This window comes from Cupressus sempervirens, chromosome 4, assembly GCF_028749045.1.
Source record: "Cupressus sempervirens isolate cs-2001-9-10 chromosome 4, ASM2874904v1, whole genome shotgun sequence".
NCBI lineage: Eukaryota > Viridiplantae > Streptophyta > Pinopsida > Cupressales > Cupressaceae > Cupressus > Cupressus sempervirens.
The window spans coordinates 143,595,114-143,609,146 of NC_143121.1; positions in this window are offsets into that span (position 1 = coordinate 143,595,114).

The following is a 14,033-nucleotide window of genomic DNA, read 5'->3' on the forward strand; positions in this document are numbered from 1 at the left end:
GAGAAATTGGTTAAGGAAAACCTCATCAAATTTCCTCCTACCCAGCAAATTGATCCAAGCCAATCCAAAGCTGCATGGTACAAGGACAATGAGTATTGCAAGTTCCATAGGGTAAATGGTCACACCACCCTCAGATGCATGAAACTGAAAGACTATGTGCAGGACCTCATTGATCGAAAGGAAATCACTGTTGGTGCCCAAACCTCTCCCAATGCAGGCTTACAGATTTATCAAAATGCTTTTCCTCCACACAACAACCAAAATTCTGGAAAAGCACCTATCCAAAACAACACCAACAACCGCCAGCCAAACCAACAGCATGGGAAGAACAATGACCACACTTCATCCTATATAGACTATGGTAGCCTTATAGGTTGTATATCTGAGAAAGAGCCTTCTGTCAATGTTATCAATATCCGAGGACCAGACAATGAGTGTGCGGTCACCACTCGAAGAGTGCGATTTAACATCGCAGGCTCACCAGTTTCATCAACACCATCAGCTCCATCAAAAAGCCGGTACAATATCTTGGAACACCTTGGGAACATGCCAGCCCAAATATCCATTTTAGACCTTCTCCGCACTAGTCCTATGTACAAAGACATCCTTGACAGTGCTCTCATAGAATCCCGTGTCCCTTCTGATATCAATGCTACTGATTTTCGTAATCTTGTTGGACACCTTTCATCCTCATGTGCCCTATCTTTCAAACCCACCGACATACCCGCGGTTGAGCCAGATCACACCCTTCCGCTTCGCATAGCCATCATGGTATCCAATTTTGCCGTGAAAAGAGTAATGATAGATAATGGATCAGCCTTGAACATTTGCACCCTAAAATTCATAAAACAAGCTGGGTATACTGAGGCAGATATGATCAGTGAGGTTATCACCATCAAAGCTTATGAAAACTTGGAAAGGACCACAGAAGGGACTATTTTGCTACCAATCAAGGTTGGGCCAGTCATTCAAGAGATAGTTTGCCATGTTGTTGATCTAAACCTACCATTTAACATCCTCCTCGGTCGCCCATGGATTCATGCTATGAAGGCCGTTCCATCCACCTACCATCAGTGCATCAAATTTTCGCATCAAGGCACTGAGGTAACCATCCATGCCAATCCAGAACCCTTTGCTTACTGCAATGCGGTTGAAGCTTCATATACAAACCATTGCCCTGGAATAGACATCGGCACAGCCATCGCCAGCTCATCCCACACTTGTAATGACGCAGAAACCATCCTTGCCTCCACCCTATCTACTGTAAAGATCAACAACAAAGGATGTGGAGAATATAGTCTATCAGATGCATTTGCTGTCGGAGCAATCCCACTTGATCCACATACCCATGGACGGCCAACATATCACAAAGCTAAGGAGATTCCACCTCCTCAATACAAACAGTTTGGCCCAACCACCTTTGTGTCCTAAAAAACCCCTCTTCATGAGGAGCTCACTCCAGATATCAACAATTGGCTACATAAGGATGCACCTCCAAGAAATCAAGCACGCCTTGATCACTTCAGCCAGAAGTATCCCAAACAACATAAGCTTGTCACTGAAAAATGGAACTATCAAGGAGGTGGACTAGGACCAGAAGAAAGGGGCATGCAATGTCCCATCGAAGCACATGATTGGGAAATAAAGTTAGGTCTTGGCTTTGGCATACCCACAACTGGGGGCACCAACGAGAACGGTCACGCTTTTTTGAACATTCACCGCGACCTTGTTAAAATTGAAGACATTCCTGAGGAAGTTGAAAAGAGAGCCTACGACGATATCCCAGACCAAATCTTCCTAGGAGACTCTATTCTCCGAGAACTATCCATCCATCTCATTGACCTACCACTTGCTCATCCACAACTCATAGATTGAGACCAACCAAGTGTCATACATATTGATGAGTTTGCATCAGAGGAAGCGCTTCTAAGATTCATGGGAGCCGAAACTCCTCATAAGAAGACAAAGCCAGATTCTGCCTACATCTACAAGCTAGATCCCAAGGGGTATTTTGGAGAAAATCCCCAACCTAGTTTCGATACACCCAAAACTGGAACTAAGGTAAATCTGGGACTAGCTAAGGTAGCGAAGAGAACCCCTCAGCAAGAAAATCCAGAGCCACAAGCAGAACATGAGGATTTAGTATTGCCTCCTAAAGATAATCGACCAGAGGTGTCTTCTATTCTAATAGAGGATACTAGAGAAGTCAACATTGGTTCTTCAGAAATCCCTAGAATTGTTCACATTGCTGCATCCCTATCACAAGACCAAGCTAACCTCCTCTTTGAGGTTTTATGAGAGAACATTGGCCGATTTGCATGGTCATATCAGGACATGCCAGGACTCGATCCAAAGCTTGTAGTTCATCATCTTGCAGTCGATCCAAAGATCAAGCCCGTCAGACAAAAGCTTAGGAAAATGCACCCCAAGGTGGCATTACTAGTCAAAGCTGAACTAGAAAGAATGTTAGCTGCTAAGGTTATCCGACCTATCGACTACTCAGAATGGATCTCCAACATGGTCCCTGTCACTAAGCCTTCCGGTGACATCAGAATCTGTACTGATTTTAGAGATCTTAACAAAGCTTGTCCAAAGGATGATTTTCCCTTGCCCAACATAGATATAATTGTAGATCTTATAGCTGGACATGAAATCCTATCCCTTATGGATGGATTTTCTGGGTATAATCATATCAAGATTGCAGAAGAGGATCAGCATAAGACAACATTCACTACCCCCTGGGGAACCTTTTTCTACACCATGATGCCTTTTGGCCTAAAGAATGCTGGGGCTACCTATCAAAGAGCCATGACAGCCATTTTCCATGATCTTATCCATAGCATTTTGGAAGATTATGTGGACGATATCCTAGTCAAATCTCACACCTTCATGGATCATCTTGTTGACCTGGAAAAAGTCTTTGATAGGTTGGCCCAATATCATCTCATGCTAAATCCCAAGAAGTGTGTCTTTGGGGTCACATCTGGCAAGCTTCTAGGCTTCATAGTTTCTAAACGAGGTATAGAGATCGACCCCAAAAAGGTCAAGGCTATCTTAGACATGCCTCCTCCCCAGACACTGCGACAGCTTCACTCTCTTCAGGGGAAACTTCAATCTGTTCGACGCTTCATCTCCCAACTTGCAGATAAGTGTACACCATTTTCACACTTGCTAAAGAAGAATGAGAACTTCAAGTGGGATCTTTTATGTCAGCGCAGCTTCGATCAGCTCAAGCAGTATCTCACCAATCCCCCTATCTTGGTTCCACCAGTTCCTGGTCGTCCCTTGATCTTGTATATATCAGCAACAACTACTGCTCTAGGGGCACTTCTAGCACAACATGATGATTATAGCAGAGAGAGAGCCATCTACTATATCAGTAGAACCCTAGTTGGTTATGAAATCAATTACACTCCTATGGAAAAAGCTTGTTTGGCAGTTGTTTTCTCAACTCAAAAGCTTCGCCACTACATGCTAAGTCATACCATCCAACTAGTCTCCAAGATTGACCCTCTCAAGTATATGCTCTCCAGAACAACACTTACAGGCTGTTTGGCCAAATGGGTTATGCTACTAAGTGAGTTTGACATCCAGTATGTGGACAGAAAGGCAATCAAAGGGCAAGCTATAGCAGATCACCTAGCTGATGCACCTCTAGTAGATGCATATCCTTTGCTCACAGAATTTCCAGATGAGCATATCTGCCTAATTGAGGAACAACCCCCATGGAAGCTTTATTTTGATGGCTCATACACCTCTCATGGATCAGGGGCAGGAATATTATTAGTTACACCTCAAGGAGATTACATTCCAAAAGCCTTCAAGCTACAATTCCCTAGCACCAACAATATAGCAGAATATGAAGCTCTTGTAGCAGGATTAAAGATAGCTGCAGAATGGAATATCACTGAGTTAGAAATCTTTGGCGATTCCCAGCTCATCATCAAACAAGTCTTAAATGAATATCAAACCAAAGATGAAAAGCTATTACCCTACAAAGAGCTAGTTGATCAGCTGACCCAGCATTTTATAAAGCTTCAGTTTACACAAGTACCTCGAATGCAGAATAAGGCAGCAGATGCCATGGCCACTATCGGCTCGCTCTTGGAAATTCCCCAAGATGCTACGCAGTATGAATTTTTAGTTGAGCAGCTCCTCACACCCGCTTATGCGAATGAGGATTCAAACCGTGTTTGTATCTTGGTTGGTCCCCAATCTCCTTGGTACCATGAAATTCACGCTTACCTTAACGATGGTATCATATCCCCTCACCTCTCATGCACCCAATGCCAGAACCTCATCCGAAAATCATCCCGCTATGTTATCATAGCCAATACCCTATATCGTCGGGGTTATCACGATACTCTCTCTCGATGTTTAGATGAAAATGAGGCCGCGATGGCATTAAAAGAAGTACATTCTGGACTTTGCGGTGCCCACACGAGTGGTATTGTCCTAGCACGACAAATTCTTAGAGCAGGCTACTATTGGCCTACCATTGAAGAAGACTCTTGTGACTTTTTCAGAAAGTGTCTCCCATGTCAGCAGCATGCAAATCTTGTGCACGCTCCAGCACAGGATCTACAGCCTATTGCACCACCTTGGCCTTTCGCTTGTTGGGGCCTTGATCTAGTTGGAACTATCACCCCTCTCTCATCTGATGGACATAAATGGATAATAACAGCTACAAACTATTTCACTAAGTGGGTGGAAGCAGTCCCCCTAGTCTCAGCTACAGGAGTTCAAGTCTCCAAGTTCATCTTGTACCACATTGTTTGCCGCTTCGACATCCCATCCACCATCTTCACTGACCACGGAGGTAACTTTGAAAATCTCAACATGGAAGAATTATGCACTTCCCTTCGCATCCATCACCGCTTTTCTAGCCCATATTTCCCACAAGGTAACGGCCAGGTAGAGGCAACTAATAAAACCCTCCTCAGAATCCTAAAAAAAGTTGTCAATGATTCCGGCCGTGATTGGCACCTTCAAATAAATCTGACTCTATGGGACTATCGAACTTCCTTCCATACATCCACAGGCACAACTCCATACTCCCTAGTCTATGGTTCTGAAGCGGTATTACCTATAGAAGTTGAACTTCCCTCATTGCGCATATCTTTGCGAGGGCAAATCTCAGATGAAGAATACAGAGTAGCTCGACTCACCCAGCTAGATCTCTTAGACGAGAAGAGACAAAAAGCCTATGACCATCTCATAGTCTATCAAACTCGTCTCAAAAGGAATTTCAATAAGAAGGTGCTCCCACGATACTTTCAGCCAGGTGATATGGTCCTCAAAGAAAATATGAAAGTCCAAGCAGATCGAGAAAAGAAAGGCAAGTTTGAACCTACATGGCTTGGTCCCTATGTGGTTACTGCCTCCTTTGGCTCTGGAGCCTATCAATTATCTACACCAGAAGGAGAACTCTTGAATGATCCCACTAACATCATTCATCTCAAGAAGTTCTATGCTTGAAGATCCTTGGTATACCCAGCTTTTGAAAAATACAAGAAAAAAATAGTAAAGAGAAATAAGCGTCCAATGGTGAAAACTTGGCAGTTCAAGCGCCTTGGATAGGTACCTTGGTGAAAACCTGGTAATTCAGGCACCTTGTGTGCTAAAGACTAATCCATTATCTATCACTATCCTATCCCTCATCCATCCACCCACCATCCCATAAAACACCTGCTTGTTCCCTTGGTGTTCCAATCAAATATCCAAAATCTAATGGAGCTTGTCAATACCTCCTGTACAGCTTGTAAATCTTGTACCAAAGCTTGTATTATACCTTGTAAATCTTGTACCATACCTTGTATATATTCAAATCTTGTCCAAAGGTTGTACCATATTCCAGCTTGTAAATAATGTTGTATCCTAGCCTGTATCCTATCACATGCACACACAGAATCCCATTTTCCTTAAGCTTTTCACAAACCATCTACCTATCCACCTATCAACTATTATAGACATCCCATCCTTCACAAAAATTTCCATCTCACAAAGAAACCAAAACATGAACAAACTTGTACATTTGTAACATATCTTGGTCTGTCAGCTTATACATCCTCTTTAGCTTAATATCATTGTATCTATCCAGCTTTCAGGTTAGTTCATCCTTGGTCAACATCTTGCACACATTGCACACCTTGGTTAGATATTCCAATGCATCCTTTAGCTAGATCTCCTATCACCAAAGTGTTATCCTTCTTAGTTCAGCTTGCCAAGATGCATCACTCATCCAGATCCATCAGCTTAGGTGCTCTCTGATAGATTTTTGTAGGATATAGCTTTCCTCATGTTTGATCTTGGTCCGTTAGTACCTCGTCCTACCCATCTCGTTGGCAAACAGTTCTTTTTTAGATTTTCACTTTCTTTTGATTTGGGATCTTTCCTTTTGGGTCTTGAAATATCTTTTCCAAGCAATCTCCTTGTTCCCTCCTCAAGGTTGCCATGATCTTCCATATCATGGTATGCTGCGAATGGGGCAATTAGAGCGTAAGGTCTTGATCAGGTCTTTTGCTTGTTTTCTTTTTCTGCTTGTGGGTTACCTAGTGTCGTTTCCACGCTGCTTCCTCTGGGATTCATGTGTGATACTGGGGAAATCCTTGTGTGTTTGTTTTGAGTCAGTTCGTCAGTCCTTTGGATAGTTGGTGAAAAGGCCTTGATGTTCTTGGTAACCTTGGCAATTAACCAACAGTCCTATAGCAAATCTAGTGCTCAACTACATGGTGGTACTTCTCTTTGAAGTATCCCCCTACTCAAAAAGCTTCAATGGATTCCCTTCATCTCCATTATCCCCCATCCATATCCTACATCTGTCGCTCCTACCCCAGCTTATGCATCAGTATCTCTTTGAATCACTCCTCACGCTTAGCTTTAGGGATCCACAATCCTAGTCTTAGGGATCCACCAATCAAATCAATCCACCAAGACTCATCTTTCGAGATCCACAATCCTAGTTCTAGGGATCTCCAAAACCCATCTTCCGCCAGTCTGACTCTTTGAAATCCTGTTGCATCAGCTTTATCATTCTATCATCCATCTCCCTACCATGGATTCCTTTTATAGCGCTCCGCTCCTCCATCTCCCCCCCCCCAATCTTGGAAAGTCTTAAGCTTGCTTTACTGTTGTACCTCTGATTTCCCTTTATCATTCTCCCGTAGTGGGAGTTTGAGTTAATTCAGCCCCTTCTCTTCGCCAACCTACATCTCAACTCGTCTCAATTTCTTGTACTTTTCAAGAAGTCGTCGAGCCTCATTTCTATCCCCGCCGCCTTCTTGAGGGGGCATCATCTAAGTCTAGTCTCTCCTCTTCTTATCTGAGACTGGGGCAACCTTGTTGCTAAAACATCTTCCTCGTGTCGTCTTCATTCAAACTTTTTTGAAATAGTGTTGTCTCAACACTATGTCAAAGAGGGGCAAAATGTAGACACCTAAATTTGATTACACTATTTTAGTAATACTATTTAGTTATCTAAAAAGGCATTATTAATTAAATTTCTATTTAATTAATCCTTTGTCATCCCCTAGTTGATTAATTTAATTAATCATCTATAGTCCTAATTGATAAATCAAATAATCTATTATTTATCAATTAAATCCTATTCTTCTATCTAATTCCAAAAATCCCCATTTATTAAATAAATCTATTTGATAAATGAAATCCTCAAATTCAAAAACCCCTAACCTATCTCTAATCCTCCATTTAGCCTAATCCACCCCATCCACCCATACTAACCAAGCTTAGCCACTAACTCACCCACCCTTATTAATGTCATCCACTTGCACATCTCTAACATCCCTAATCTAATCCTAAACCCAAGCCTAATCCACCCCCTAATGTTGTCACATTCCTTAAACAAGTTTAAGACTTTCCTAATCCAAACCAAAGTCTCCCCTCAAAAAAACCCAACCACTAAGTCATGAGTGCTCTTACAAAACATAAAGACTCTTAGAAGTCCACTCATGACTCTTACACCCATCTTCCACACTCTTCCCTCTTCCACACTCATTCCTCTTACATCCCTCTTACATACTCAACCCCACTCATCATGCCCTTAACCAACCCTTAACCCTACCCTCTCACACTCATCCTCCTTGTGACAAGTGTCACCTTCCCATTGGTGCTAAACAAGCACAATCCATGTGTCACCTTAAGCCTTCATCCATCCTTGCATCTAAGCCCTCCATCCCTCTACCCCTTAGCCTATAAATTGAATCCCATCCCAAGCCATTTCATCAACAGTCTTTGAGCTAAAGTTACCATGCTATTTTGAGAACCAAAGCCATCAATATTACCCTTATAATGCCAAATTGAGAGCTCACAAAGCTACCAATTTGCCATTACCCATCTCCATTGAAGCAACTTTTGAGCATCTTGAGCATACATCCACAGCAAAAGGACACATCTGCAGAATCAAGAAAGCATGGATTGTTTTCTCTTGTGAGGTTTGCACTTCTTGTTTGCTTTCTTTGTCTAAGCATATATGTGAATTTAGTTTTTGGTTTGTGAATGTTTACTTTATTTGTTAATGTTCTTTGCACACTGATTCTGGTTCTACAGTTAGAGGATGGTAAGTTTATTAGCAAGTTGAGTGAAGCATGGTCTTAAGATAGATTCTCACTAAACTATAATTAGATTAAGACGGATCAGGCGGATCAAACATATTTGTAATTTAGATTCTAGACTTTGAAGATTTTTTTCTTTTATTTCCCTCCTTTCTTCCCTACCAATACTCAATAGAACTGAAATTGTACTAAAATATAATTTATTTTATAATAAAATAAACTAATTTCAGCCTTTATATTTTATTCAACTTTTATCATAAATTTAGACCATACCGATTTAATAAATAATAATAATAACAAATGAACAAATTCCACCTGAAATAAGAATTGGAAAAAGAAAAAGAAAAAACATCTCAAATGCACTAGAATGTCTTATTGAAGAGAACTGGTATGTTCCCACCTCCTACTTGAAGATCTTATCATATTTTTTGAAAAAAACCTCGAACCCAATCCATGGAAATTGCTGATGACGGAATAGAATCTATACCAGCCAAGATGCAGCATAAAAACATTGTCGCTAATATTGAAGAAAGACCAATAAAGACACAGAATTTGTAAAGAAAAGAAGCATGATACTGCAAGGCCAAAACGAGTATAATCTATATTTGGAGGCTAAAAAATATCCAAGCAAGCAAAGTTCTAGGGGAAAAAAACCATAGCAGAAAATGATCAAACATGAAGAAAAACTTGCAAAATAAGTTGCCAACAGAAAGTTCAGGCCTACCTATAATCATCCTAATCGAACATATAAAAAATAGAACGTAATGTTAAAGGAGATATCAGACCCAAACGCCAGCAGAGAAAACCAACGAAAAACATATCAACTTGATAAGATGACGGGAAATAAAACGACAGAAGATGAAAATAGAATATCCAGCACCTGATAGAAATTGCCAAAAGATTAAGAAATGAAATATCATAAAATTATGCGAGATTAATCGAAACTGAAAGTCACCAAAGCTGCAACTTAGCGACGTTCAAAAATAACAAACGACCAAAAGTTGCGATAGAGAGAAACGAACAGGATGAATTCCATTCGTCCATTGCAATTGATTAAACTCCATTCATTACCAAATGGTCTGACTGGAGTGGAAATGAGTGGCAAATTAATAACCCCTTCTCACAGGCGGGAGTGCAAATTCAAAAAAAAATTCAAATCTAACTGCACCTATGCCTATCACCGTCTAACCGCAGCTGTACCTATCACTCGCAAGAGTTAAAAAGATCTGTAACGGAAAACAGAATAGGGACAAAATGCTGGGCGGGCTCACACCAGCCACCTAAGTGGTCAAAGCTTAGTGTGTGATGGTTAAGCCAGGCCTGTCGGAAGTGAGCGATATTGCTCTTGATGCAGAGGATATTGTCGATGAGTGCGCCATTGAGCATTTGTATATTGCAAGGCCCACTCCGTGATATTTCTCCTGTTGTAGTCAATCAAACTTTTGACGTAAGATGGGGAAAAGGATTGGAGATATCAAAGAGAGGATGGCCTCTTCTATTCAAAAGGCAGAGAAGCTCAATCTTATTCGTTAGGTGTTGAATTCAAATGAGGCTTCTTCAAGTAGTACTTCTGAAAGAGAAAGAGGAATGATAGGGCGGAGTGCCTTAGAGGAAGATTCACGAGTAGTTGCAGTAGAGGAGAAGGTGGAGGAAATAGAGAGATTGTTAGATGATCCTAAAACTGGTTTTGTTGCTATCGTTGGTATGGACGGCCTGGGGAAGACTTTCCTTATCAAGAATGTCTACGAGAGAGTTAAAGGTAAGTATGAGTGCTCTGCCTGGATTTGTGTCTTGCAGACTTGTTCTCTTGGAAAATTATAGTCCGACTTGGTCTCCAACATCGAACTAGATATCCTTGATAACATAACTGACTTCAAAGCAGCTCAATTCATACAAGCTCACTTACATGGCAGAACATGTTTGATTGTTCTTGATGATCTGTGGAAGAGTAGTGTCGATGGTAACTTGATATCACTGTTGATATGGTGAAGGCCAACAGTCACATTATCCTTCCCTCCAATAAGTGTCTCTTGGTTTCATAAGACGTTTCATATGTAATATTATTGGAGCCTATTTATATGCTGCTCTTGTTTATTTGTAATCATCTTTTATATATTAATCCAATACTTTGCAGTCTGAACATAGCCACTATTGTGGTGAACCAGGATAAATCTTGTGTTGTGTATTTTGTATTGCGTCTACTTTTATTTCTCTATTTTTTAATCCTTTCAATTGGTATCAAAGCACGAGGTGAGCAAATTGGAAATCAGTGTTGAATTTCTAGAAAAATGGAGGATACAAAAACTAGAGAAATTCACAAGCAAAAACTATAGCATGTGTAAAGTGCAGATGCACTCTTTTCTGGTTAAGCAAGACTTATTAATTGCAATTGAAGTAAATTCTAAGAAACCAGCTACAATGTTGAATGAAGATTCACAAAAGATGGATGAGAAGGTGGTGAAATCTATTTTTCTCTCGCTATCACAAAATGTCTTGATCAATGTCTCAAATGAGAAGACAATGAAAGAAGTTTGGGACAAACTTCAAAATATGTATCAAATGGCATCAGCTGCAAACAAAATCTTCATTATGAAGAAGCTCTACAAACTGAAAATGAAGGAAGGGACTGCAATGTCAAATAATACAAATGATTTGAACACTCTACTATGTCAAGCAACCTCGGTTGGTATGACTCAAGATGATGAAGCCAAAGCCATCATCTTATTATGTTCCTTACCTGATAGTTGGGATCTTGTAGTTACAGTTGTAAGCACTTCAAGCTCCACAAAGTCAAAGTTGGCCTACGATGAAGTTGTCTCCACCTTACTAAGTGAAGTCATGAGAAGAAGTAACAAAGAAGCTTCATCCAGTGATGCTCTCACCCTGCCAGCACCAAGCAAAGGGGAAGAAGCCCATCATAGAGATATTAACCATTACAATCAAAGAAAATCTAGATCACCCAATCGTTCAAGGTCAAGAGGTAGGAATGGAGAATGTTGGTTTTGTGATAAGCCCAAAAGCCACATAAAGAGAAATTGTCTGGCTTACAAGAAAGCACAAGAAAAAGTGAGAAACATTGAAGAAAATATAGCCTATGAGAAAAATGAAACTATTTTAATTCTCTCTACAAGTGACTCAAAATCAGATTCTTGGGTGATAGATTCTGAAGCCTCCTTCCATGCCACTTCATGTATGGATTGTTTCATGAATTAGCATGAAGGACAATTTGGAGAAGTATTTCTTAGAAACAAAAAATCTTGTGAAATAGTTGGCAAAGGTGATATTTTGTTACAGTTGGAAAACGAAGGACAATGGTTGTTAAAAGATGTTCACCATGTTTCCAAATTAAGGTGAAATCCGATTTCTATCATTCAGCTTTTTGCACAAGGATATTATCCATCCTTACATTTGAATACTTGGAAAGTCACCAAGGGTTCAAGGATCATTGCCAAGGGAAATAAAGTTGGTAGTATTTACCTTTTTGAAAAGCCTATTGAGGTAGGGGCTATTATGATAGTCATGGGCAGCGATGCGACACTTTGGCATCAAAGGGTAGGCCACATGGGTAAAAAGGGCCTTAAGGTAATGCTCAAAAGGGATCAACTACGAGGTCTCCAATTAGAAAACTTAAAGTTTTGTGAACATTGCCTTTATGGAAAGAAAAAGTGAGTCAGCTTCTTGAAAGATGGACATGATTTGAAGGAAAAACCATTGGAACTTGTACACTTGGATATCTTTGCTCTGGTTGAGGTAAGTTCCTTAGGAGGTGCAAATTTTTTTGTTACTTTCCTTAATGATTGTACTAGGAAAATATGGATACACATGATGGCCAATAAATCTGAAGTTTTTTCTAAGTTCAAAGTTTTCAAAGTTCTTGTTGAAAATCAAAGAGCTCACAAGATTGAATGCTTGAAACAGATAATGGAGATGAGTTTTGTTCATTGGAGTTCAACAATTATTTTGCAAATAATGGTATTTGTAGGGTGAAAGTTGTCCCCTACACCCCTCAAGAAAATGGGGCAACAAAAAGACTCAACATAACAATAATGGAGAAAGCTCAATGTATGCTTTCAAATGCAGGTTTGGAAAAATAATTCTGGGTTGAGGCATGTAATACAACTATATATCTAATTAATTGGAGTCCTTCTTCAAGGTTGAACTTTGGAATTCTGGAAGAGGAATGGAAAGGCTCGTGTCATGCTCTCATCTTAGAGTATTTGGTTGTTAGGATTTCATACATGTGCCCAAAGAAAAAAGAAGCAAGTTGGATCCTAAATTTAAGACTTTCATATTTGTTGGATATGGAGAGGATCAGCTTGACTTCAGACTTTGGAGTCTAGTTGATAAGAAAATTATTAGAAGCAGAGACATTGTCTTCAATGAGAAAACATTCCCAGCATTGCATTCTTAGGAAATGTCTGAAAAAGAATTTTTGACAATCTCCACACAAAGGAATGTTGGATTAAATTCACAAATGGTTTTGAACACTATCTCATACAATCCCATCTCTGTTTCAGCTACAATTCCCTCTCTAATTCAATCTATTGAGTCTAATAACACTGGTAGTTATAATGAAGCAAACTAGTCAATGCATCCACAAGAAAATGATGGCACCATGAATAACAATGATATGTTTAACACAAATCCTAATAGTTGTTTTGCTGAAAATAATCTATTTTCCCATGGTGAATGTGCAAATCACAATTTTCTTGATGAGAGGACTCATCAACACATTTCCAATTACATGGATAGGCTCCAGCAAGTTAATTCAAAAGAAACATTGGATGCCACACAAGTAACACCCCTTGGTGCTACGTCCACCAAGGTCAATTCATGACAAGCTAATCTACAGGACGTCAATCTGCAGGTGATCAAAGTTATTTTGCAGTTTGCAAATAATCCATAGGGAACATTGGAACACAGACCACATGGTGCATTCCATATACAATTTGAAGTAAATCCTTTCAATCTACAAGTTGCACAAATTAATTCACAGGTTGCAAAAGTTAATACGTAGGAACCAATGGAAGTTGTAGAAGTAAATCATTTTAATACTCATATTAACACTTGCTTTCGGCATGGGTTTGTTAATCCATAGGTGACAAGAGTTTTCTTAAACACCCATAGTTGGAAGGGTGAAAGTCCCCATAGGTTGTTGTGCTTTGCTCCACAAAGTAACACTGCAGTAGGCATGGATCAATCTTGACAGGAGTCTTCACGAGATCCATGTAATCTATTCCCTCTGCCAAAAGGAAATCACAACTCATTGCATGAACATTATAATCCATGCTCCTTGGATGAATGAGGAAATACATAGCCCACAAATCCAACTGCCATCAATGGCCACAGTCCCATGCATGAGTCTTATAATAGTTTGTTCTGTAGTAGTAGAGAGGGCATTCAAAATTTGAACCAATGAACTAGAGTAACTGGTTCTCCATTTGAATTGGTTCAAATATTGAA